General features: G+C 35.1%; 1 protein-coding gene and 1 pseudogene across 3 annotated transcripts in view; one reads left to right on the forward strand and one right to left on the reverse strand.

Moving 5' to 3' along the window:
* The window catches only part of FBXW7 (F-box and WD repeat domain containing 7), a 230,417-nt gene that overhangs the window by 59,618 nt on the left and 145,581 nt on the right, over positions 1–25,218 (forward strand). The window contains exon 1 of one of the 3 annotated variants that reach the window (XM_040472348.1): positions 12,221–12,239. The exons of the other annotated variants lie outside the window; for them this stretch is intronic. The gene's annotated coding sequence lies outside the window, so the exon portion shown is untranslated. Of the gene's footprint in view, positions 1–12,220; positions 12,240–25,218 lie in introns of those variants that run through there. 3 annotated transcript variants of the gene reach the window in all.
* LOC121028551 (60S ribosomal protein L7a-like) lies at positions 3,712–4,959 on the reverse strand (annotated as a pseudogene).

The raw sequence follows: 25,218 nt of genomic DNA on the forward strand, positions 1-25,218 counted from the left end.
AGAGAAGGAGACACAGAATCCAAAGCAGGCTCCAGGCTCTGAGCTGTCAGCACAGAGCCTTCCCTGCACAGGGCTCAACACAGAGCTCTAATCTGGAACCTTTGAGTTCACAACCATGTCTGAAGCTCAACTGGTTGAGCCACTCAGCCGCCCCCTGTGGGTTTGTAGTTTAAAACTTAAAGCCTTCCTAGTCCTGAGGTATATCATCAGGACAACTTTGTCTTCTTTTCTCCACATCTTTAGAATTTTGATCTTAGGTCTTGGTTTCAGTCTTTTTGGTATTTTTGTTGTCATTATTGTTTAATTTTGTAAACTGTGTTTACATTTTCTTTCTGTCCATTTAATTGGGCTTTGTATTTTTCTTTGTATGAATCTTGTGTCCCGAGGAACTTTGCATCTGAGCATTTAATAATTGAATTAGCTGTTGTGAGTGGATTCATTAAAAAAATTTTTTTTAATGTTTTTATTTATTTTTAAGAGACAGAAAGAGACAGAGTACGAGCAGGGTAGGGGCAGAGAGAGAGGGAGACTTAGAATCCAAAACAGACTTCAGGCTCCAAGCTGTCAGCACAGAGCCCAATGTGGGACTCAAACTCATGAACCATGAGATCATGACCAGAGCCGAAGTTGGGTGCTTAATTGACTGTTCCTGAGTGGATTTATTTTAAATGAACAACGTGCCATGAGTAATATGTATTGCAGCTGACTTCCTTTTCTGTGTGTGCAGTGTTATAAGACTTTTTCAAAATTTTATCCATAAAACTAATGCAATTCCAATCAAAACAACAATTTATTTTTTCCGTTTGAGAAATGGGGGAAACTTGACAACTTGATTCTCAAATATATGAATCAGAGTATCCAGTAGAAGTTTTAAAAATAAAAACCTGACAAGTGTTTTATGGTATTGCTTGCTATACTGTAAAGCTGTAGTAATTAAGGGGTGTCTGGGTGGTTCAGTTGGTTAAGTGTCTGACTTCGGCTCAGGTCATGATCTCGTGGTTCATGAGTTCTAGCCCCGCGTCGGGCTCTGTGCTGACAGCTCAGAGCCTGGAGCCTGCTAAGGATTCTGTGTCTCCCTCCCTCTCTGCCCCTCCCCTGCTTGCACTCTGTCTCTCTCTCAGAAATAAATAAACATTAAAAAAAAAAAAAAAGCTGTAGTAATTAAAAACATTGATAGTGATGATGCAGGAAGAGTCCAGAAAGAGTCCGAATAAATGAAAAATGAGGAGAGTGTATAGACACACAAAGCACAATGTTATTTTTTTAACATATCAAAATGTAAAGAACCATATATTTGAAAAGGAAAACAGATTTGCCTCCCTTAAAATGGAATAGACTTCTCTAAGAAAAAATACAAGAGGGCCAGATTAGTAGAAAATATTTGCAATTTGTAGCAAAGTTTTAAGAAACATAACAGAGCTTCTAAAATTAACAAAATTTATTCTCAGTTTTTAAGAGTCTCTTATGGTTTGGTTCTTTCCCTCTCTAACTTTTCTCCCCCCCCCCCCCCCACCATGGTCTTCTGTTAAGTTTCTCAGGGAGGGAGGGGAAAGTGGGTGATGGGCATTGAGGAGGGTAACTGTTGGGATGAGCACTGGGTGTTGTATGGAAACCAATTATTTGACAATAAATTTCATATTAAAAAAGTAAAATTAACAAAGCTTAGGAAAATGAATTGTGAATAAGGAATAATCTAAGAATATGCATGATTTCATAAAAGTATGCATAAAGATATATATATATATATCTTTACATATATATCTATATATGCTTATATATCTTTACATATATATATATGTAAGTGTTAATTATAGCATCATTTGTAGTAGCAAAATGTTGGAAGCAATCTGAATGCCCACTAGTAGAGAAATGGCTACATAAATTGTAGTACATCATCCATATTTTGAATATTAATAGATTGACCAAAAAAGATTAAAATCTAAATGTCATGAAATAGCAAAATGTCCAAGACATATTATTAATATATGAAAAGAATCCTATAGTCTGATCTCATTTACTTAGTAGAACTATATTATTTATGGTAATCTTGAAACCATTCCAAAATACAGACAAGACATTTAAGTTAACCTATTAATATTATTAGGAACCATAAATTTAACATTAAGAGAATATAGACAAATACAGCCACTAAGGCAAACCATAAGAGACTCTTAAATACAGAGAACAAACTGAGGGTTGCTGGAGGGGAGGTGGATGGGGGATGGGTTAAATGGGTAATGGGAATTAAGGAGGGCACTTTTTCGGATTAGCCCTGGGTGTTATATGTAAGAGATGAATCACTTGGTTCTACTCCTGAAGCTACACTGTATGTTAACTAAATTGAATTTAAATAAATTAAAAAATATATATAAAAAAATAAAAAAGTCTTTTACTATCAATTGAATGGAAATATCAATATGAATCTATGATTATACACATATATAGTCCCCTCTTCCTTCTAGTAGAAGGGCTTATAAACATCAGCAATTGCAGTAGCAATAACTACACTCAGCACTGATAAGATCGTCTCTAAATATTGTTCCTACTGAAAGGATCCAAGGCTTCTGTGAAAAATTGCAGATCCTAGTTCTTGGGCAGAGAAAACAGCCAGAAAATAAGAAAATGCTCAAAAGCTATTGTATCACATCAGCAGAACCCCCAAACCCCAGCTCCAAAGGAGTTCCTACTGGCCATATCTGGAACTATCTAAGCCTTAGTGAGAGAATTATTGTAATTAATTATAAAACCTTAATTTGAAAAAATGATTTAGAAGTCCAGAGTGATAAGAGGGATAAAGGAAAAGGGAAGCCTTATTTAGAGAAGAGAGAAGTTGATACATTTTGAAGCGATGTTAGAACTAGAATATTATCATAGTGAAAACTCCAGTGAAATACTTTGGACCAGAACCATCAGTGAGTGCCAAAACCTTGGAGGAAAGACTGCTGGAAACAGGGTATACACATAATACCAAATTATTATCCCACACATCACTTACTATTACAAAGGAGAAAATGTGCCTTTGCAAATAGAAAGGTCTGTAAGTTGCCACTTGAACCAAGTGGTTCAAACAACATTGGTATGTTTCTTGTTGTGATGTACCATGGAATACTTACCACCTTTGGAGTCTTCTCACCTAATATGTTTATTCTGTATCCGGTCAGGTCCCCATATTCCATGAGTTAAAATCTTTTATTAGTTCTAGGAGCTTTTTTGTAACCTTTGTCTACATTTTCTATGTAGATTGTCATGCATGCAAATAAAGACCATTTTTTAAAAATGAAAATTTTTTTATTTTTTAATTTATTTTTCATTTTTTTAAAATGAATTTTTGAGAGGGGGGGAGAGAAACAGGTGGGGAAGGGACACAGAGAAAGGGAGACACAGAATCTGAAGCAGGCTCCAGGCTCTGAGCTGTCAGCACAGAGCCCGATGCTGTGCTCGAACCCACGAACTGTGAGATGATGACCTGAGCTGAAGTTGGATGGTTAACCGACTGAGCCACCCAGGCACTCCAATACCATTTTTCATTTATTCATTTCCAATTTTTATGCCTTTTTTCTTATTTTTTCCTAACTGTTCTTGCCAGGGCTTCCAGTAATGATGCTGAATCAAATAAATGTCTTTGCCTTGTTCCTGGTCTTTTATTAGTTGTTTATTGTTAAATATAGAATTAGCTGTAAGTTTATTTAGACAGCCTTTAGTAGTTTAAGAAAATTCCTGCTTTGCTTTATTTTTTTTTCTTTCTTTATTGGTGAGAAATGGATGCTGGATTTTGTCTAGTGCTTCATCATTAGCTGTGTGGTTTTTCTTGCTTTGTTAACATGATCTCTTTCCTTGTTTGATTTTCAAATATTGGACCAGCTTTGTATTCTTGCTGTATACTCTACTTGCTTATGAGCTGTTACTCATTTTTACATTGCTGGGTTGAGTTTGCTTATTTATGTTTTTTTGAAAGAGAACTGTTCATTACTTTTATATACAGAAAATTCAATAGCGTCTACTAGCCCAGTTTGGTGGCTAATTCTTTAGCCTTTGCCTTTTCCAACTTGGGAATGCAAGCCACTAACTTTGGACCCAGGATGTTGCCTTCCCAGTGATGGCACATCTCATCATGTCTGTCATTGTAATTGGTCCTGATAGTTTCTACCAGCTTGGCCAGAGGTCCTTTGTTTTCTGAGTTAACCTGTGTGAGAGTGACAGTGGTGCAGATCTTCCTGTGGACCAACCTGGCCTCCCCCTTGATGATGCAGTAGGGAACCCCCAGCTTATGTCACATGGCAGGCAGGAATACAACCAGCCAATGAGATCCACATCATGTGCAATTACTACCAGCTGAGCCTTCTTGTTTTCTACCAGGATGGTGACAGTATTAACTACAGTTTGAATAACAGGCAGCCTTTTAGTGGGGACATCCCCTTTGCTGGTAGCTTTTTTCAAGGTTTGGGCCAATAATCTCTGCTGCTTCTCTCACTTTGTCTCTGGTCTGTGTTTGTGGGCCAGCTTAAGCATTTGAGTAGCTGTTTGGCAGTCCAAGACCTGGGTGAACTGGTTAATTGCAGGAGGCACTTTTAGACGTTTATAGAAAATAGCCATTTGCTGCTGCAGCTGGATGTAGCGGGGCCATTTGATAAAGTGGTTGAGGTTCCTTTTGGGCTGGATGTCCTGTCCAGTGCCAGAGTTCTTGGGTATTTTCTCAAACAGGGGATTGATTGACTACCTTCTTGGCCTCTTGCTTCTTTATAACAGCAGGGACTGGGACCACCTTCTTCCCCTTAGTCTTCTTTCCTTTCAGCATCTTGGATGGCTGGAGGAGAGAGATGAGTTTGCTTATTTTGTTGAAGAATTTTGTATATGTTCATGAAGGATGTTGTTTCTGCTGTTTTCTTACAGTATCTTTGTCTTGCTTTGGTACTTTGAGTTGGGAGTAAATTCTACTTCTTTTGGAGTAAATTGTATTTAATTGACATTACTTCTCCTACATATTTTGTAGCATTTGTTATGAAACTTCAAAGGATGTATTTTAGTTTTTGGAAAAATTTTAACTACAAATTTGTTTTCTTTAATATATACCAGAAAATTCAGGTTATCTGCTTTTTCTTGAATGAGTTTTGGCAGTTTTTCTCTTTGGGGATGAAATGATACATTTCATTTTAGTTCCTGAATTTGTAGGCATTAATTTGTATTACCTAATTATTGTAAGTATTCTGTAATTATTTTAATGTCTAAAGTCTATAGTGAAGATCCCTGCTTTCAGTCCTCTTGGTGATTTATATTATCTTTCTCTTTTTTTTCCCCTTGGTTAGTCTAGGTAGAGGTTTATTAATTTTATTGAGCTTTTTAAAGAACTAGCTTTTGTATCCATTTATTTTTCTCTATTTTACTGTTTTCAATTCCATTGAAATCCATTGATTTCTGCTCTTTATTATCTTCGTGCTGTTTGCTTTGAGTTTATCTTACTCTTCTTCTTTGCCCAGTTTCTTAAGGTGGAATCTTTTCAATTTAAAACTTTCTTCTTCTTCTTCTTCTTCTTCTTCTTCTTCTTCTTCTTCTTCTTCTTAAGTTTATTTTTGAGAGAGAGGGAGTGAGCATGCAAGTGGGGGAGGGGCAGAGAGCAAGGAAGAGAGAGGATCTCAAGCAGGTGCTGCACTGTCATCACAGAACCCTATGTTAGGCTCAAACTCACCAACCATGAGTTCCATCACCTGAGCTGAAATAAGGAGTTGGGTGCTCAACCAACTGGTTGAGCCTCTTTTTCATTTCTCATATAGGCATTTAATGCCATTAATTTCCATCTAAACACTATGTTGATTGCATCATACTAATTTTGATATGTTGTATTTATTTTCATTTTCTAATTTCCTTTGAGCCTTCTTTGATCCATTGGTTATTTAGATATGTAGTTGAATTCTTATTTTAGGGATTTTTTGGGAGGTATTTTTCTTTTACTTATTAATAGCTTAGTTCCATTAGATAACCTATTTTGTATTTTTTTAGTTCTTTTAATTCTTTAAATTTTGTTAAGGCTTGTTTTATTTTGGTGAATGTTTCATTGTACACTTGGAAGGGAAGGAATGTGTATGCCTCTGTGGGTCGTTGGAATAATTTGTTTTGAATGGAAAGGGAAAATGTTTTAACTTTTTAATAAGATTAGACCTTAAATCCTAATTCCTTGAAGCCAGTAGGGTAATAGAAAAGGATATTGGTGGGGGGCACGTGGGTGGCTCAGTTGGCTAAGCGATAGACTTTTGATTTCGGCTCAGGTCATGATCTCACCGTTCATGGGATGGAGGCCCACGTTAGGATCTGCCCTGGCAGTTCAGAGCCTGTTTGGGATTCTCTCTTTCCCTCTCTTTCTGTCTCCCCACCCCCACTCATGCTGGCTTGTGCACACTCGCTCGCTCTCAAAATAAATAAATTAGAAACTTAAAAAAAAAGAAAGAAAGAAAAGGATCTTGGGGATCTTGGGATTCACAATACTTGGTTTTAGATAGGCTGCCTTCTGCTATTTATATTGTTTCAGATACATTCTTTTGGGCTTGTGTTTTCTCTAGTTGTTAAATAGTATTGATACATTTGATTTTGTGAAATTCTTCTTTTCTTTAAAATTGTACGCATCAAGTTTTATAGTACCAGGTTTAAGGTTAATAGGTTTATTCTTTACTCTTTTTTTCAGTTATGGTATCATTCTTTTCCTCATTTTTAAAAACTTAGTCTGAATAGTGTAATTTTAGGGATTATATGAGATGTTAGGACCCAGTAAAGTTTCAATCTATTGTAGAATCTGCCAGTTGCAGATATCAAGGTAGCAGTTTATGTTTCTAGATAAAGGCCATGTTTCTAGAATTCTCACAGTGGTTGTATATGTCACTGCAATAAAATGATCAGTTGGGGCTTGTGTTGACTTAAGGAGCGTGAAAATGGTGGTGAAAGATATGTAAGGCACAAGCTTCGAAAGAAGTACTTTGTAAAAATTGGCAATTTACAAGAACTTATGAGGGGTTTAGAAATACTTGTAAGGTTTGTGGGAATGTTGAAGAATATGGTGGGGGCTTAACTTTATAAAAGAGTATTTGTGTAGCGAAAAGGATTATATATAAAATGTAGATGATTTACAACAAAACTTGTATTTTGTAGTGTTGTAGCAGCTGGGACAAGTTAGATATTTTAAAGATACCATGAATTTACATTTTAAATTTGTAAATAGTGTCTATGGTAATCAGAATGTTGAGGGATTCTGGGGCGCTTGGGTGGCTCAGTCGGTTGAGTGTCCAACTTCGGCTCAGGTCATGATCTTGCAGTCCGTGAGTTTGAGCCCCATGTCAGGTTCTGTGCTGATAGCTTGGAGCCTGGAGCCTGCTTCCGATTATGTGTCTCCCTCTCTCTCTGCACCTCCCCTGCTCATACTCTGTCTCTGTCTCTCTCAAAAATAAAATAAACATTAAAAAAAAAGAATGTTGAGGGATTCCTTTCAAACTCTTTGAAGTATTGTTTAAGCATTTCTTTGCAGTTTTGAAGCAATCAGGCAAGATGCTTCAGAGGATAAATACTGAGTGCTGTGTCTTCTTTGTTCAGGAAATAGAAATGCAACATGAGATTTTTATTTTTATTTTTTTAATTTTTTTTCAACGTTTATTTATTTTTGGGACAGAGAGAGACAGAGCATGAACGGGGGAGGGGCAGAGAGAGAGGGAGACACAGAATCGGAAACAGGTTCCAGGCTCTGAGCCATCAGCCCAGAGCCTGACGCGGGGCTCGAACTCACGGACCGCGAGATCGTGACCTGGCTGAAGTCGGACGCTTAACCGACTGCGCCACCCAGGCGCCCCACAACATGAGATTTTTAAAGTGCAAATTTACATCTTTTGCAGAAAATGTGATGGGGTGAAGGTTTTTGAAAACATTTGAAGGTTGTACTGGGATTCACTTCTGTATAAGGTGGAGATACACTGTTGATTTGTACTGGGTTGATTTGTGAAATACTGTAATTAGGCTAAATTGAATGGGTGATGGGTAATTTGAGAAATGATTTCTAATGTTTGTTCCAGGTTATTCAAGATTTGATCTTTCTAACTACTTACAACTTTTGACTAGCTGAGATCCTGCTTTTTTTATATTCATCACCAGTCTACCTCTTGCTTTTCCACCTACAAAATTAAAATAGAAAACAACAAAAAATAACAGTATATAGGGAATAATAAATAATATAGGGAAATATATCATTAGCATAACATTATATATAAATAAGTATATTTAAAGATGCAAGATTTTCAAATACAAATGTTTGCATGGTTATAGTTCATGAGCAATCTTTATTAAATTTATTGCTAGGTGAACGGTATGTAGTCACTGAATTCATTCATTCTGCGTCTCTTTTGTTTTAGGGGAAGACTGTTCTACTTACATCCTTATTGTCCTCTTTGGGATCTTTAGTATTACTGGAAATTATAGTTAGGTAATTTTTTTTAATAAACCCATGTCTAGTTCTGCAGGCTCTTTAGATGTTGGATGGGATCTGTTGGTTCTCAGCCTCAGAATTAATAACTCTGTGATCCTGATCCTTTTCCTAGTATATGTCTTGTTTGCTGAGATGTGTGACCTCTGGAGAGGTCTTCCTTATATTCAGGAAGTTGATCTTTCTCTTTTAGGAAGATAAGGCAAACTTCTCTTAAGGGAGGTTTCTCCCCCTTTTAGTTCTAAGGTGTCTCTCAAATTAACAGATTTGTTCATATCAAAATTTCCCAAAGTGGGAATGGTAAGTCTTACTCTTGATGAGTAACCTGGTGAATACCATTTAGAAATAGAAGTACCCCGGACGCCTGGGCTCCTCAATCGATTAAATGTCTGACTTGTCTTCGGCTCATGTCACCATCTCACGGTTCATGAGTTTGAGCCCTGTATCAGGCTCTGCATGACAGTGTGGAGACTGCTTGGGATTCTCTCTCTCTGCACTGCCCCGCTTCTCTCAAAATAAATTTTTTCAGTTTAATAAACTGAAAAAAAAATACAAAAAATAAAAAAAGAAAGATGAGTACCTGAATTAGAAGAAGCAGGTATCTGGCTTGGGGGTGGAACAAATGGTTAAACTGATTAAAAAATCAGTTTTGTGAAAGGGTTACTTGTGCACCTTATGTCTGAGAACTGTACCTGAGTGGTCAGCTACCTACTAGTAGAACGCTGATGACAATTTTTGGCTGATTGGAGTTTTGGAGGAGTCTACCAGGCCAGACAAAGTAGAAAAGTAGATTAATACTTCTATATTGATAAACTTTTGCAAAGTGAACACATCTTTGTAATTGTAACCTAGATCAAGATAGTTACTTCTCTAAAGCTTCCCTGTGTTCTGTCCCAATCAAATAACCTCTTTATCCCAAAGTTAACTCTATTCTGACTTTGTGGTCAGAGATTAGTTTGGCTTGTTTTTTGAATTTAATAAATTAACACACACACACACACATACACACACACAGTCACACACTCCCACCTGACATTATGTTTGTGATATGTATCCTGGTTTGTTTTTAGTTTCCTTTTTTTCCACTGAGGTTTAGGATTACACGAATATGTAATGCTATAGTTTATTTCACCCCTTTCCTAGTGGACGTTTCTTTTATATGGAGTTTTGGGCTCTTTAGATAATGCTGCTGTGATAAACTTTGTATATAGCTCCTTGTGCACATATGTACACATTTCTATTGAGTGCATACTTAAGAATGGTATTACTTAGTCATTGGGTATGGATATGTTCACCTTTGGTAGGTACTTCCAAATAGTTTTCCATACCGGTTATACTAATTTACATTCCTACATGCAGTGTATGAGAATGCCAGTGGCTGTACTTTCTCACTTGCACTTGGCATTGTCTGGTTTTTAAATAAATATTACACATTTCGGTTGATAATAGTATCTTATTATGTTGTCTGTATTTTCCTAATAGTAATATTGAGTACCTTTTCAATATGCTTATTGGGTTTTGAAATTATTTTCTTGTGAAGTTTTGTTTGGTCTTCAGCCTATCTTAAAAATTGGGTTGTCTTGTTTTTGATGATTTGAAGTTTTTCTAAAAAAAAATTAAGTGTCTGACTTTGGCTCAGGTCATGATCTCATGGTTCATGAGTTTGAGCCCTGTGTTGGGCTCTGTGCTGACAGCTCAGAGTCTGGAGGCTGCTTTGGATTCTGTGCCTCTCTCTCTCTGCCCCACCCCATTCACGCTCTCTCTCTCTCCCAAAAATAAATAAATATTAAAAAAAATTTTTCATACCTGAGTCCTTTGTTGGGCATGTGCATTATGAATATTTCCTCCTGCTCTGTAGCTTGCATTTTAACTTTTTAAAGAATACTACTTTTAAATTGTAACGAAGCCCCATTTGTTGTGTTGATCTTTGTGTCTTGTTTAGGAAATCTTTGCCTATTTCAAAGTCATGACAATATTTTTCTCTCATAAAACCTTTATTACTTAAAAAAAATTGTTTTTCAATGTTTATTTCTGAGAGAGAGAGAGAGCACGTGTGTGCACAAGCGAGTGCAGGGGAGGGGCAGAGAGAAAGGGGGACAGAATCCGAACCAGTCTCCAGGCTTCAAGCTGTCAGCACAGAGCCTGATGTGGGGCTTGAACTCACGAACTGCAAGATCATGACCTGAGCCGAAGTCGGACTCTTAACCGACTGAGCCACCCAGGCTTCCCAAAAGCTTAATTGTTTTAAAATTTATTGTTTAGGTCTCTGATATACTTTCTCTCCTTCCTTTTTTTATGGCCTGTGGATGGATGTAATGAATTTGATGGATTTTGATTTTAACAGTGGTAGTGATAGAAAATCTATTGGTATGCCTTACTCATAAGAAAACATTTTTATTTTATTTTGTATGTGATATTTTAAGTTCTGGTATGGTAACATTTTCTGTTAGTAAGATACATGATTTTGTATTCTGCTAATTCTTTAAAAGGGATTTAAAAACATTTTTTCCTGACTCTAAAAGAGGCAGTCTAGTTTTGTGAATTGTATTCTGTCTTACTTGTTTTGTTTTTGAAGAGTACAGTGCCTTAAAGACATTGGGTTGTTCAGTCAAAGGCAGCTGTTATATTTAAGCAGGCGATTTAATTTCTATAAGACTTTTTTTTTTAAATCTATAAAGCTAATTTAAGAAAAGTGTGTATAAGTTTTTTTCAAGTTGTGAGCAATGTGCCTGGCAAGCAATAAAATCTCTATAGTTAGTGCTTTATTCTTGAATTTTGAACTTTGTCTTGAAGATTATTATTAAAAAAAATTTTTTTTAATGTTTATTTTTGAGAGAAATAGAGAGCGCACACATGAGCGGGGAAGGGACAGAGAGAGAGGGATACACAGAATCTGAAACAGGCTCCAGGCTGTGCGCTGTCAGCCCAATGCGGGTCTCGAACTCACAAACTGTGAGATCATGACCTGAGCTGAAGTCAGACGCTTAAGTGACTGAGCCACCCGGGCACCCCTGTTTTGAAGATTATTTTGACTTGAGACCTGATTGAAAGGGTATATACCATGCTTATTATAAAATTATTGATAACTAACTTTTGTAAATAGTAAAAGTAATCTGCCTGCTTATACATTCATTTCCTTTTATTGTAGATAAAATATTTTAATTTTTTTCTGTCAATGTAAGGTTGAATTTAAAATGCTTCCTTATGTTAATGAAAAAAAATAGATTGAATACCTTGTAAAGACTTTTCCACCTCCTTGTCTGTACTTTAACTCTGTAGTTAGGTTGTCTAGATGCTGCTTACAAGGTGGTAACTACAGATACCAGAAGTGTAGTGTATGATATTGTCTGTTGATGGTCAGGAAGAATTTAACAGTGCTTCTCTAAGACCTTGTTAGTTTGCTCTTGTCTTGGTTGGTAATTTTTGAAATCTAATTTGTTATAGAGCTCATTCTTTGTAGTCTAGTAAACTCTACCAATATCTTGATAATTCATTAGCTTTTCCATATATTATACATAAAATTTAAATTCTAACATTAGGAAAAATTGTTTTATATTTATCATGTGCCAAAGTTTCAGCATGTGATGTGTTTAAGTGTTGTAAAAAAAAAACAAGTGGGATTCTTGGCTAGATTTTACAGAGTAGGGGTAACTTCTGAAGTTCAAAAGTTCTTTCTTCTCCTCTTCCTCCTCCTCTTTTTCCTCCTCTTCATTTTGTTATTATTATTATTATTATTTAGGGAATCTCAACCAGCAGAGGGATTTTTAACAGGCTACCTAAGTATTTGGTAAGTACATACTTTCAGTGTTAAATATTTTGCATGTTACTTAAGTTTGCATGTATGTTACCTTAGTGACATTTACAATAGTCAGTGTAAATAACAAATATAATTTATATTTCTTATAATTTTTACTTGGTACTAGAATTTCTTTATAGATTTATTCTATACACTGTATCCAGAAAATTATTTTAGTGTGCAATCTGAGTATTAAAAGAGTTCGATGGCAGAGCTGTCTTAGCGGGCAAGAATGCCAGTACTTTGGTGAAGGAAACACAATTTTCCTCATGTGAGATATTTGTAGCAGTTTTCTATTAGCTGGTGACAGTAATACACATTTCTTCTTTAGCTATCCATTACTTGACTCCTCCTTACATTAGGTCCTGTTTACCATAGTAGGTCAATATGAAGACAAATACTCTGGTAAGGCCCTAAGCTATTTTCTCTTTGGGGTCTCTAATTTCATTGTAATAACATTTTAATATTAAGAATTTCATAAACTTATGCTTTGGTTAATAGTGATAGATTTAAAAATTATTAAATATACTTCACGCAATGTGAGGCATTGGATTATCAAGTGTCATAATATAGTTTTTTAATTGTTTTGATGTAGTCTGTGAAATATTACTAAGGATGAATAAATTTATTTGATTAGCTAATCGAAGTGTCCTAGATATATGAAGAGATATTTAATAATAAACATTGATTTTTCTTATTATGATTATTAATGTGTTTGAAACAATATGTATTTAACCAAATGTGTTTCTAAAATTCTATAATCATAGTTGATGCTTAAATATTGAACAATTACACTATTCTGCTTACTGTATATTTATAAATGTACATTTTTAGGAGCAAATGATGTTATAAAAATCTCAAATTTTTACTATTATAAAATGTGGTAACTGATTCCTGAAGATATATTAGGTAGAACAAATCAACATAATGTGTTTTCTTCCCCATTGATGCATATATTTGAGTTCGTTTGAGGGAGGCAATCATCTTTGCATTGTATATGCTTATGATATATATTTCATTTGCAAATTTATTTTTAGTAACTATTGGAATACATTTACATATCAAGAAATTCATCCATAAGTGTACAATTTGGTGGTTTTTAGCATATTCAGAGGTGTGTAACTGACACTACTATCTAATTTTAGGATACTTCAACCGCACCTTGTATCCCTTAGCAGTCATTCCCCAATTCCCTTTAAACACCCTGCCTGTCTCCCCTACCCCACAGTCCCCTTCTCCAAGCAACCACTAAATATTTTTAGTTCCTATAGATTTGCCTATTGTGGACATTTCATATAAAAGAAAGCATATTCTATTTGTCTTTTTGTGTCTGGCTGTTTTCGCTTAGCGTAACGTTTTCAAGGTTCACCCGTGTTGTAGCATGTGCCATTCATTTTTATGGGAAAAACCATTCCATTATATACCATAATTTTTGTATCCATTCATCAGTTGATGGATTGTATCTACCTTTGGCTATTAGGAATGCTTCTGCAATGAACATTCTGGTATAAGTTTTTGTGTGGATGTATATTTTTATTTGTTTTGGATATGCGCTTAATAAGGGTAGAATTGCAAGATGTGATAACTGTCTAAGTCTGAGGAACTGTCAAAATGGCTGTGCTATTTTATAATCGCACCAACAGGATACGAGGATTCCAACTTCTCTACATCTTTATAGACGCTTGTTACTTTTAGTCATTTTTTGTTTTAGCTATCCAAGTGAGCGCGAAGTGGTATTTCATTGTGGTATTGATTTTCATTTCTATAAAACTGATGATGAGCATTATTTCATGTGCCTGTTGACCATTTACATATGTTCTTTGGAGAAGTGTGTGTTCAAATCTTTTGCTCATTTTTTAATTGGATTGTCTTTTGTTAAATTGTAAGCATTCTTTATATATTCTGAAAACTATTCCCTTATGAGATATAGGATTTGCAAATACTTTCACCCATTCCGTGGATTGTCTTTTCACTTTATTTCTGGTGTCTTTTGAAGCACAGAAGTTCTTAATTTTGATGATGTTCAGTTCATCTTTTTTTTCTTTTGTTGCTTGTGCTTTTGGTGTCATATTGCAAATTTATCTTTAAATAAATATTCATTTATAGTTTAGATCTGTGACAAGGTTTTAATTACCACAGGACTGTAAAGCATTGGCATTTTTTGTGTTTGACAGCCAAAGCCCAAAGGAAGCAATTATCTTTATATTTGTGCTTCAATTCCTTAGTTAATTGTTTTAAGGAAAATGCTATGTTTTGATCCCATGGGTTACCATGAAAATGTTAGCTGTGTGTGATATATCCATTGATAATAGTCTTGTGAATTCATGTTTAGTTTTTTTGGATTGTATGATACCTTAGTTTATCATGGCACTTAAGGTATATTTGATGTCATACCTTAATAAACTATGGCCTTTCAGGCTAACACTATTATCAGAATTCTTTTTATCTTTTCCAGGAGGAGAAAATAAATTTTGAGAATCTTACTGATTTTAGTCTTGTGCAGGATATTTGTAGGCACTAATTTTTTGATGTATTTGTAAACTTACATATGGAATATGTATACTTTTCCTTCAAGTTTAATAGGTATGTATCTTCTTGATTTTTATGGGACAATTTTAGTTCCTTATTTTTTATCATGTGGCTTTTATCAGTTGAAGGCATATTTCAGAATGAATTGTTCTATAATGTTTTCTAATGTTGGTTTTAGAGAAATGGCATATAACAATGGAATATCACCACTCTTAGTAGCGTTGGCTTTCTGCGTAAGGGCAAGGGATTGTAATATAGTGTGATTAATGTATTTTTATTAGGGAAATTTACTTTTGTTTGTATCATTCATATTATCTAACACTGTGTTAACTTCAAATAATGAAATTTTATAGAGCCAAAATTATTGATATTCTCTTTTGTTAGTTGATTTTAAATTGTGTCCACTGGTTAAGCATCCACTTAAGTGTCAATTGGTAGGTAACATTGTTCTTCACTGTGATATTTTTATAGTTTGTTTTATACCACCCATGGACATTTTGCATTGGAAAAGGAAATAAAAGGTGAAACATGTCATTTTTCATGGTATTACATTTTCAGTTATAATAAAAAAAGATTTAATTGAGAGTTACTTCCTTCTATGGTATATGTCAAATGTGGCAGTTAAGAGAGTTTAACCTATTTATAGCTGAATTAAGGCAAAATGGCTTTTGTGCACTATACTTTCTTTCTCTTGTTCTGTATGCTTACTAACAATAATTAAGTGTATATTAATTCTGAGTTATTTATATTTGAAATGGGGGTTTTAATATTAATAGAGACACTTTTTTTCTTACAAGAATAAGAGGAGTTGCCCTTTAGTTAAACCACTAATTTCTTACTGAAGTCAGTCGGGGTTGCTTTATATATTCTAGGTAGCAGATTCTCAGCTCATGTCCTAGAGTTTGCTATTCTACTGATGTGCTTCATAATATACCTTGGAGATATTGGTCAGGGTTGTGTGGATAGAATAATTAAACTATTCTTTGTCAGAATGGTCTTTCACTACTTAATCTTACTGAGGAAAGCTCAAATGGACTTGGATTATTCTAAATGTCACATTATTTTTGTACAAATGTCTGAAAACCATTACACAATAGTATTGACTCCCTTTTCTCCCAGTACAATTTCTGTAGCAACATCATGCAAGGAAGTTTTCCTAAAAGCTTTTTCCTTCAGAACTCACCCCCCCCCCACCGTTTTTAAGGAAAAGGTTGATCCAGAGTAGCCCACTTTTAATCTAGTAGTCATCTCAATTTTATTCTTCTTAATACTTAAGGTTTCCATACTTCTGATCTTTCTTCAGAAATTTCCAGTCTATTAATTGAAATAATTACAACTGTTCATTTCTTTGGTTTTGTTCCCTGTTTATGGACTTCCTAGATTTGGTAGAGTTCTATCTGATTACGGTCTTTAGAAGTTTCTAATATAAATTGACACTTTTCCTCCTAGCTTAGCCTCAGTGCTTGCTGGTGATCCTTATCTCATTTTGATCTTCTATTTCATTTTCAATATTAGTTATTTGGAACCTTTCCACTGTCCTCAGATGACCAGTCCTATTTCTATTTTTCTCATTCTTTTTTCATTTCATATTTTATACTTTATTTCCTCTATCTTCACTCAAAGAACAAAATGTTTTCATTTTTTTCAAAGGATAATATCTATATTCTTAATCTTATCCCTTCTTCCTTTCACTTGAACCTTGCTGTTTTCTGTTATTCTCATTTTCCATGCTGGGTTCTCCATCTTATCACACTTAATCTTGAAAAATGCCTTTTACTTTTACTCTTTCCTTATCCTTCCCTTTATCACTGAGCTTGTTTGATTTGTGGTCCAGTTTCTTAATTCTTACTCGGCTACCTTCTGCAGTTTGACTATTGTTTCTACTGGCATTCTGCTTCCTCAAGTGAAAGTAAACTTTTCTTACCTAACCAGATAGATAGTTAAGCTCATGTTAAAATGCTTTACAACATCCCTAAGGTAAGACTGAGTTCCAGTTGCTAAATCTGTGTGTTTTCATTTCTCATCCTGTCCTACTTTTTTTTTTTTAATAGCATTTGGTATTTTGCTTCTTCTTAACATTCATTTCTCCCTTGTATTCCATAATAACTGTGCTTTATGGTTTTTCTGTGATTTCTCCAGCTACATGTTCTTTTTGTTACTGCTTTTTTCTTTCATATATCTCTGAAGTATAAACTGCATTGAAGCTTTGCTCCTTGCTCCTCATTATGTATCATTTCTAGGAGATGGTCTCTGTTTTTATTATGTAAGTTATCACAAATTTGTGATGACTCACAAATGCCACATTTTCCTTCATTGTCTGTTTGACTTCAATTATTATGTCCTTAGCACCCCTAAATTATTATTTCTCAAGCTGAAAAATTTGCCTTGAACATGCTTGATATATTGTTGGAATTTACTAAATGCTTATTGAATCAGTGAATGAACTCCTTATCCAAGTGCCCCAATCTGTTCGGTTTGTTCTTTTTTTATATATAATGATTTTAACCATTCATCTATTTTCATGTTACAAACCCTATAATATCTTTGACCAATTCTTGTCTACCCTTGTTAGCATTAATTATTATATTTTGGTTCTAAGCTTAACTAATGAGGTAGATGATGTTCTCATTTGCAGATGGTAGAAATAGGGATCACAGAGATTGTGATGTACTTACGATTTCATGGATAGTGGTGGAGTTGAAAATTAAGATTATGTTTCTGATTACACGTTTCCTGGTTTTCACAGAAAACATTGTTTCTAATGATAAAAGCAGTATGATAGATAATAATTACTCTTAATGTACTATGTGAGTTAAGAGAATAAAGACTGGAAGATGGTAGGAGTACTTTAAATTCTTATGTGATGGGATGAAGGTCGTAATTCAGAGGGAGGAATGAAAATCAAGGATGTGAGAAGTTTTTCACTCAACATTAATAGAATTTTGAGATTCTGACATCTGGTAATGATGCAGTGATGCCAGTGAAGTAGTTGTTGAATGAACCATCCTTCAGATAACAATTATAAAATTATAAAATCTGGATAAAATATTAAACTTCATCTGTGTGAAAGCCGCAAAAAATGACTTTAAATGAAGCAGAAGCCAGATTAAAGGTTACTCTTTAAAGCCTGCAACTGCAAGGGCGCCTGGGTGGCTCAGTCGGTTAAGCGGCTGACTTTGGCTCAGGTCATGATCTCGCGGTCCGTGAGTTCTAGCCCCGCGTCGGGCTCTGTGCTGACAGCTCAGAGCCTGGAGCCTGCTTCAGATTCTGTGTCTCCCTCTCTCTGACCCTCCCCTGTTCATGCTGTGTCTCTCCCTGTCTCAAAAATAAACGTTAAAAAAAAAAAAAATTAAAAGCCTGCAACTGCAATGTGTAAGAATTGTATGTTTGTAGCTTTCTTGACTTTGGATGCATCCCAGCCTCCTGTAGTTCCAGTAGCAAGGGACAGAAGTTAGGGCTAGCCAAGCAGCTGGGAATATACTGAGAGGATTCTAGAAGCAAAAGAACCATTGAAGAGGTAAACAAAAACTAATGGAATTTTTCACCAGCCCACCAGCATTGCAAGCAATTCTAAAGGAAGTTCATTGAGTCTGAATGGAAATGGCATCAGGTTGCAAGTGCCATTTACAGTAAGGAATCAACATTAAAAAAAAGTGAATATGTGGGTAATAATAAAAACTATAAATTTTTTTAATTAAAAAAATTACCGATGATTAAAGCAAAAACTATGATTGTATTGTTCAGTTTAAAATGTATATGTGAAAATAGTAGCACAAAGTTGGAGTATTTCTGGCTTAATTTGTATTTCTCTGATGTCAATATTGAGCATCTTTTCATGTATTGTTGGCCATTTGAATATCTTCTTTGGGGTGAAGTATCTAATCTCAAGATTTTGAGAATTGACTTCTATACAATATTTAATAAACATGTCATAATAAGACATGATAAATTGACATTAATACTTAGTATTCTGGCTTATAAACCTTCTACTTAGGTTATCTTTTAGTTTCTTTCAGTAATGTATGGCAGTTTTTTTTAAGGTGATAAGGAATATTAAACTCTATGCTTAGTAGGTAATAATTCCTCATTTTCCCCTCTCTTAGGCCCTGGTAATATGTACTTCCTGCTGTATGAATTCTCCTATTCTAGATATTTCATGTAATCGGAACCATCCAGTAATATTTGTTCTTTTTGTGTCTGACTGGGGGGGGGGCGCCCCCGAGGGAGGGACAGGGCAGGCATGGGAGCGGGGAAGAAGGGCAGAAGGAAAGGGAGAGAATCCCAAGTAGGCTCCATGCTCAGCACACAGTGTCGTGGGCCTTGATTCCACAATTCTGGGAATTTCCTGAGCTGAAATCAAGAGTTGGTTGCTCAGCCAACTGAGCCACCCATGCGCCTAGAGTTTGTGTCTGGCTTTTTTCACTTGTAACGTTTTCAAAGTTTATCTGTGTTGTAGCATGCATCAGAATTTCATTCCTTTTTATGGCTGGATAATATTCCACACTTTGTTTATTTGTTCATCTGCTTGTGGATACTTGGGTTTCCTTCCTTTTGGCTATTGTGAATAATGCTGCAGTGAACATTGGTGTACATGTATCTGAGTCTGCTTTTCCATTCTCTTGGGTGTATACCTAGAAGTGGAATTGCTGGGCTATGTGGTAGAATTCTATGTTTAGCTTTTTGAGAAACTGCCAAACTGTTTTCCACAGTGGCTTCGCCATTGTATATTACTAACACCAATTTACAGGGGTTCCAGATCCTCTGTATCCTCACCAATGCTTGTTATTTCCTATTTGTAGTACCTTTTGGGGATAGATTTCCTAGGATTTTCTGCATAAACAATCATATATGAACAGAGACAGTTTTACCTCTTTTTTGATCTTTTTGTTTTTCTTTCTCTTACTTTTTTATATTGGATTTCTAATTATGAGGATAAATAATGAGAACAAGCATTCTTGCCATGTTCCCAAACTTAGGGAGACTATATTTGACATTTCATATTAAATCTGTTATTAGTTATAGGACTTTCATAGATACCCTTTATCTGGTTGAGGAAGTTCTTCATTGGTTCAGTGGTTTTGTCTGTCTTTTTGTTAATGGTATTTGATTTTGATCATTTAGTTTTTTTCTTTCCAACTATTCCTGTGAATTACAGTGATTATTTTTGCATGTTAAATCTATATTCTTAGATAAACTTCACTTTGTTAGGATGTATTATTGTTTTTATAATCACTGGATTTGATTTGCTAAAATTTTGTCAAAGCTTAAAGTGTACCCTCTTTTCCTTTGTTTTGTATAATACTGACATATGTTTGTATGCCAGACATATAATTTATATAAAACTTGGCATATGGTTTTCTTAAATATTTGATAGAATTCAGCAGTGAAAGTTTTCTTTTTTTTTTAATTTTTTTTTCTTTTCAACGTTTTTATTTTTATTTTTGGGACAGAGAGAGACAGAGCATGAACGGGGGAGGGGCAGAGAGAGAGGGAGACACAGAATCGGAAACAGGCTCCAGGCTCCGAGCCATCAGCCCAGAGCCTGACGCGGGGCTCGAACTCCCGGACCGCGAGATCGTGACCTGGCTGAAGTCGGACGCTTAACCGACTGCGCCACCCAGGCGCCCCTGAAAGTTTTCTTGAAGGACGGTTTTGGATTGTGAATTCAATTTTACCCCTTGGTAGTATTGGTGTTTTGCATTTTTCACAGTATTTTTGTTTCATTTATTTTGTTGAATTGGTTAGTACAAAGTTGTTCATAAGATGCTCCTATTATTTTTTATGCCTGCAGGATCAGTGGTGATATTAGCTTTTTGATTTTTGATGCTAATAATTTATTTTCTTTTTCCCCTTATCAGTTTGCTAGGTGCTTATTAATTTTTTAATATAATAAGTTAGCAAAGAGCCAACTTTTGGAGATAATTTTCTCTATCATTTGTTTGCTTTCTGTTTAATTGCTTTCCATTTTTTAATTCCTTCTTACTTTTGATTTAATTTTCTCTTCCTTTTAGCTTCTTATATTGGAAGCTTACTCTTCTCTTGTTTTCTAGTATAAATGGCTACAGCTAAAGATTCTCCTTTTTATGGCTCTTTAACTGTATCTCAGGAATGTTGACATGTTGTATTTTCATATCACTCAGTTTAAAAATACATTCTTCTTATTTTCTTGGGTTTCCTCTTTGACCAGTAGGTTATTTAAAAGTGTATTGCTTAATGTCCAGATATTTTGGATATCCTATGTATCTTTTTATTAATGATTTCTAATTTAAATTTGTTGTCATAGGATAAACTGTTATATCAGCTCTTTGAAACTTATATAGATGTTTATGGACAGTGCTTATTGTGCACTTTTAGGTTATAGGATTTTGTAAATGTTGCCCATTAGGTCATGTGGGATAATGTTCAAATCTTTTTTATTCCTGAAATGTTGGATAATAATGTTCAAATCTTTTTTATTCCTGAAGTTTTTTGTTTCTTTGCTTATTTATAGTAATTGCTGCTTACATAGTCAATCCATATTTCTCTTACATAATCTGGTTATTAGATTGGGTATTTTTTCTCTTTCTCTTTTTTTTAAATTTTTTTTTCAACGTTTTATTTATTTTTGGGACAGAGAGAGACAGAGCATGAACGGGGGAGGGGCAGAGAGAGAGGGAGACACAGAATCAGAAACAGGCTCCAGGCTCTGAGCCATCAGCCCAGAGCCCGACGCGGGGCTCGAACTCCCGGACCGCGAGATCGTGACCTGGCTGAAGTCGGACGCCTAACCGACTGCGCCACCCAGGCGCCCCTTTTTTCTCTTTTAAAACAATAGTTTTATCCTTCATTTAGTTTTCTTGAGTTAGTTTTACTAACGAAGAGACATACATCTTATTTTACAGTGATTAAAAATGTATATATAAATTATCATAATATTCTTCTGCTCACCCATATGTCACCTAGGTTTTGAACTTCTTTTTCTTCCTTGTTTTATTATTTTTGTTTGGATGCTAGAGAAAACTGTAGTTTATTGTAGTTGTGTACTATGGGGTTCTTATAATAGTATGTGTGTATGTAGTTCTATGTTGTAGTGTAGCATTGCCAGGGAAAATTTGGTTTTGTTTTATTTGGGGTCTGGTGGAAGCCATCTTATCCTCATATAAATTTACTGCTACCTCAACACAACCTTCTATATAATAAAACAAATTTCTGTTCTTAACTATAGTATGAAGTTCTGATTTATAATAGTTTTAACTTAAATCACAGTCTATACAGTAGGCAAATTGGAAAAATATTCAGAACATTTAAAAAATGGTTATTTAATATGTGGCCTCCACAGTAAAATAAGTTAAAAGAAAATCCTGTTATTGCCTACTATGAAATTGGATAGCCTGGTTTTTAAAAGTTAAAATTTTTAAATATGTCAATTATTTGGGGCACCTGGGTGGCTCAGTTGGTTAAGGGTCTGACTTTGGCTCAGGTCATGATCACGGTTTGTGAGTTCGAGCCCTGCATCGAGCTCTGTGCTAACAGCCTGGAGCCTGCTTTAGATTCTGTGTTTCCCTCTCTCTCTGCCCCTCCCTCACTTGTGCTCTGTTTCTCTCTTTCTCAAAAATAAATAAACATTAAAAAATTCTAAAATATCTCAATTATGTAAGTCTTCTCTGCATTGGATCATTCTTTCTTTTATAGACCTTTAGTAATAAGAAAGCCAGTCTAGTTCACCATTCAGTTTTTGAGACAGCTGGTATGATTTGAACTTAAACTTTGATGTCAGGCAGGTTCAAATCCTACATCTGTTGCATACTCTTCTCCTTGTGAACTTAGTAATATTTTGATTATATTTGCTGTACTTTCTTAAGAGATCCATTTCTGATTTTTTATCGTTTATTTATGGTTGAGAAGGTGAGACAGAGTATGAGCAGGGGAGGGGCAGAGAGGGAGACACAGAATGTGAAGCAGGCTACAGGCTCTGAGCTGTCAGCACAGACCCCGAAGTGGGGCTCAAACTCACAGGCTGTGAGATCATGACCTGAGCTGAAGTCAGATAATCAACTGAGCCACTCAGGTGCCCCTTAAGAGATCCATTTCTAATATTCTGTTAAGCTTCCTGAGATTTGTTGATAATTTTTTCCCCCTATTAATGTTATGTAACGTTTGAATTCCTGTAACACAACTGTATTTGGTAATAGTGGGTAATTCTTTTAATTTTGCTTTTTTCTTATTCAGTTATATAATCATCTTCAGGCAAATATATGAAAAGACAGAAATATTTGAAGGTTTTGTAAGTAATTATGGCAGGTAATTTGTTTGGTTCTGACTAAAGCTGAATTGAGAATATATTTTTTTTTAGTTTGGATATAGTATATAATTAGATGGAGCTCAGTCATTACCATGTATAGTTAAATCATTGCCAACCATCCATTGTAATTATGTCTAGTGTCTCCAGGCATCATGACAGGAATGTGTAAGACTAGAGGGAGTATTTCACTGTGAATGTGTCCTGTAATGGCCATTACTGGCAGTATGAGGCCACCGCTAGTAGTGGAGGAGAAACTATATTTGAAATGTAGAGTCAGAATCAAGTCCGTGGAAACATTTTCAGGTATTTAAAACTGTAAGATTCAGTTTTCACCCCACAGATTGAAAATGTCAATGCTCCTGTGTAGAAAATAATTGATAATGTAATGTGTATATAATTTTATAGGCACCAGATGTTTTTTCTATTGATGAAAATGCCATATTTAATAAAATTAAAATATGTAATTTCATCTGCTTATTGGAACACTTTAGTAAAGCAAGTAAGAAATGATAAGACTTCTGATTTGACTGTATGTTAAGGACATATTATATTACATTTATTAATTAAGAGAAAAGTTCAGATAAAAATTAGTGGAATATGAAACAATGATTAAATAAGTGCCATGAAGAATTAGAAATTATTCTGATGTTGTGAAGTGCACTGTGACATAAAAATGTTCTGAGGACAGAAAAGCAATTCATTTAAGGGGAAAAATAAATTATAAACAGAAATAATGAATGGACTCCTGGTTTTTTGATAATCCAATTAATGAAAAAGAATGACTCATATGAAAGTATTGGAAAGATATCTGAATGACTTACTTATTTGAAATCAAATTCTCTGACCTGTGAACATAGCAAAATCTCATAACATACCAACAGTGACACTGATGATGGTTAATAAATGTCTTAAATTTTGAGCATATAAGGTTAGTTACTACACAAGAAGACTTAAATTGAAATCTCAAATTTCTGTACAAAAGAAGCTTGATAGAAATTCATCACATTTGTCAACTCTTTAGAGAATTTACATGACGTTTCTGATAACAGGTTGTGAAGTTTACAGTTTCTACAAATTTTGAACAACTATGCCAGAGTAAAGACAAATTATCCTCTTGGTCTCTGTATAGGGAACCTTATAAAATCTTGTCATTCGGGGCGCCTGGGTGGCGCAGTCGGTTAAGCGTCCGACTTCAGCCAGGTCACGATCTCGCGGTCCGTGAGTTCGAGCCCCGCGTCAGGCTCTGGGCTGATGGCTTGGAGCCTGGAGCCTGTTTCCGATTCTGTGTCTCCCTCTCTCTCTGCCCCTCCCCCATTCATGCTCTGTCTCTCTCTGTCCCAAAAATAAATAAAAAACGTTGAAAAAAAAATTTAAAATCTTGTCATTCAAAAAGTCAAGCAAAGAGTACTCAATCAAAAAATATAGGAAATAGGGTATAACAGAAGTGTTTCAGACTTTTAATTAAAATGTTATTTTTTTGGATTGTGTGTATTTATGGTATTTCTTAGTCTTTTAATATTTTGTTGATTTTTTTTTCATTTCAAATATGTATTCACTTTCATTTCTAATTTGTAGTCTTTCTTTTAAATCCTCTAATTTTTAGAAGCTTTAGGCCCCTCAAAACCTAGATTTGCCCCTGTTAAGAGGATAGAGCATGGATGCAGGTGGGATCTGATGGGATTGGTGGGGCATGGTTTAGAGGGACTGTGTCTTTCTGAAGAGGTGGCAAGATCTGATGAAAGGCATGGAGAGAACCTTATGAGTGTTTGTGGGAAAGAGCAATTCAAGTAGGATTCCTGTAAATTTAAAGGCCCTATTGTGGGAATAAATCTAGTGTGCCTATTAAAAGGAGACAGTGAGGTTGGCGGGGTGGGGGGTTGGTGATGAGTTTGAAAAGGAAAGCAAGGGCCAAATTATATATGACCTGGATAGGAATTTAAGGAATTTATATTTTGATTCTAGTTATAATGGGGTTACCATTGGAGAATTTATCGTATTTTCAGGCTAGCAGTGAACTCTTTGATGTACTCATTTGGAGACCCAGGCTTCTTTCATCTTTTAGGTCTGTCATCCTGTTGTGCTTTATTCTCACATGCCAGCCATATCAGGATGGAGAAATAACCTGCATACTAGCTTTCTTAAAATATCTATCACAGAAAA

Source organism: Herpailurus yagouaroundi, unplaced genomic scaffold (assembly GCF_014898765.1).
Source record: "Herpailurus yagouaroundi ecotype Mexico unplaced genomic scaffold, PumYag 28, whole genome shotgun sequence".
NCBI lineage: Eukaryota > Metazoa > Chordata > Mammalia > Carnivora > Felidae > Herpailurus > Herpailurus yagouaroundi.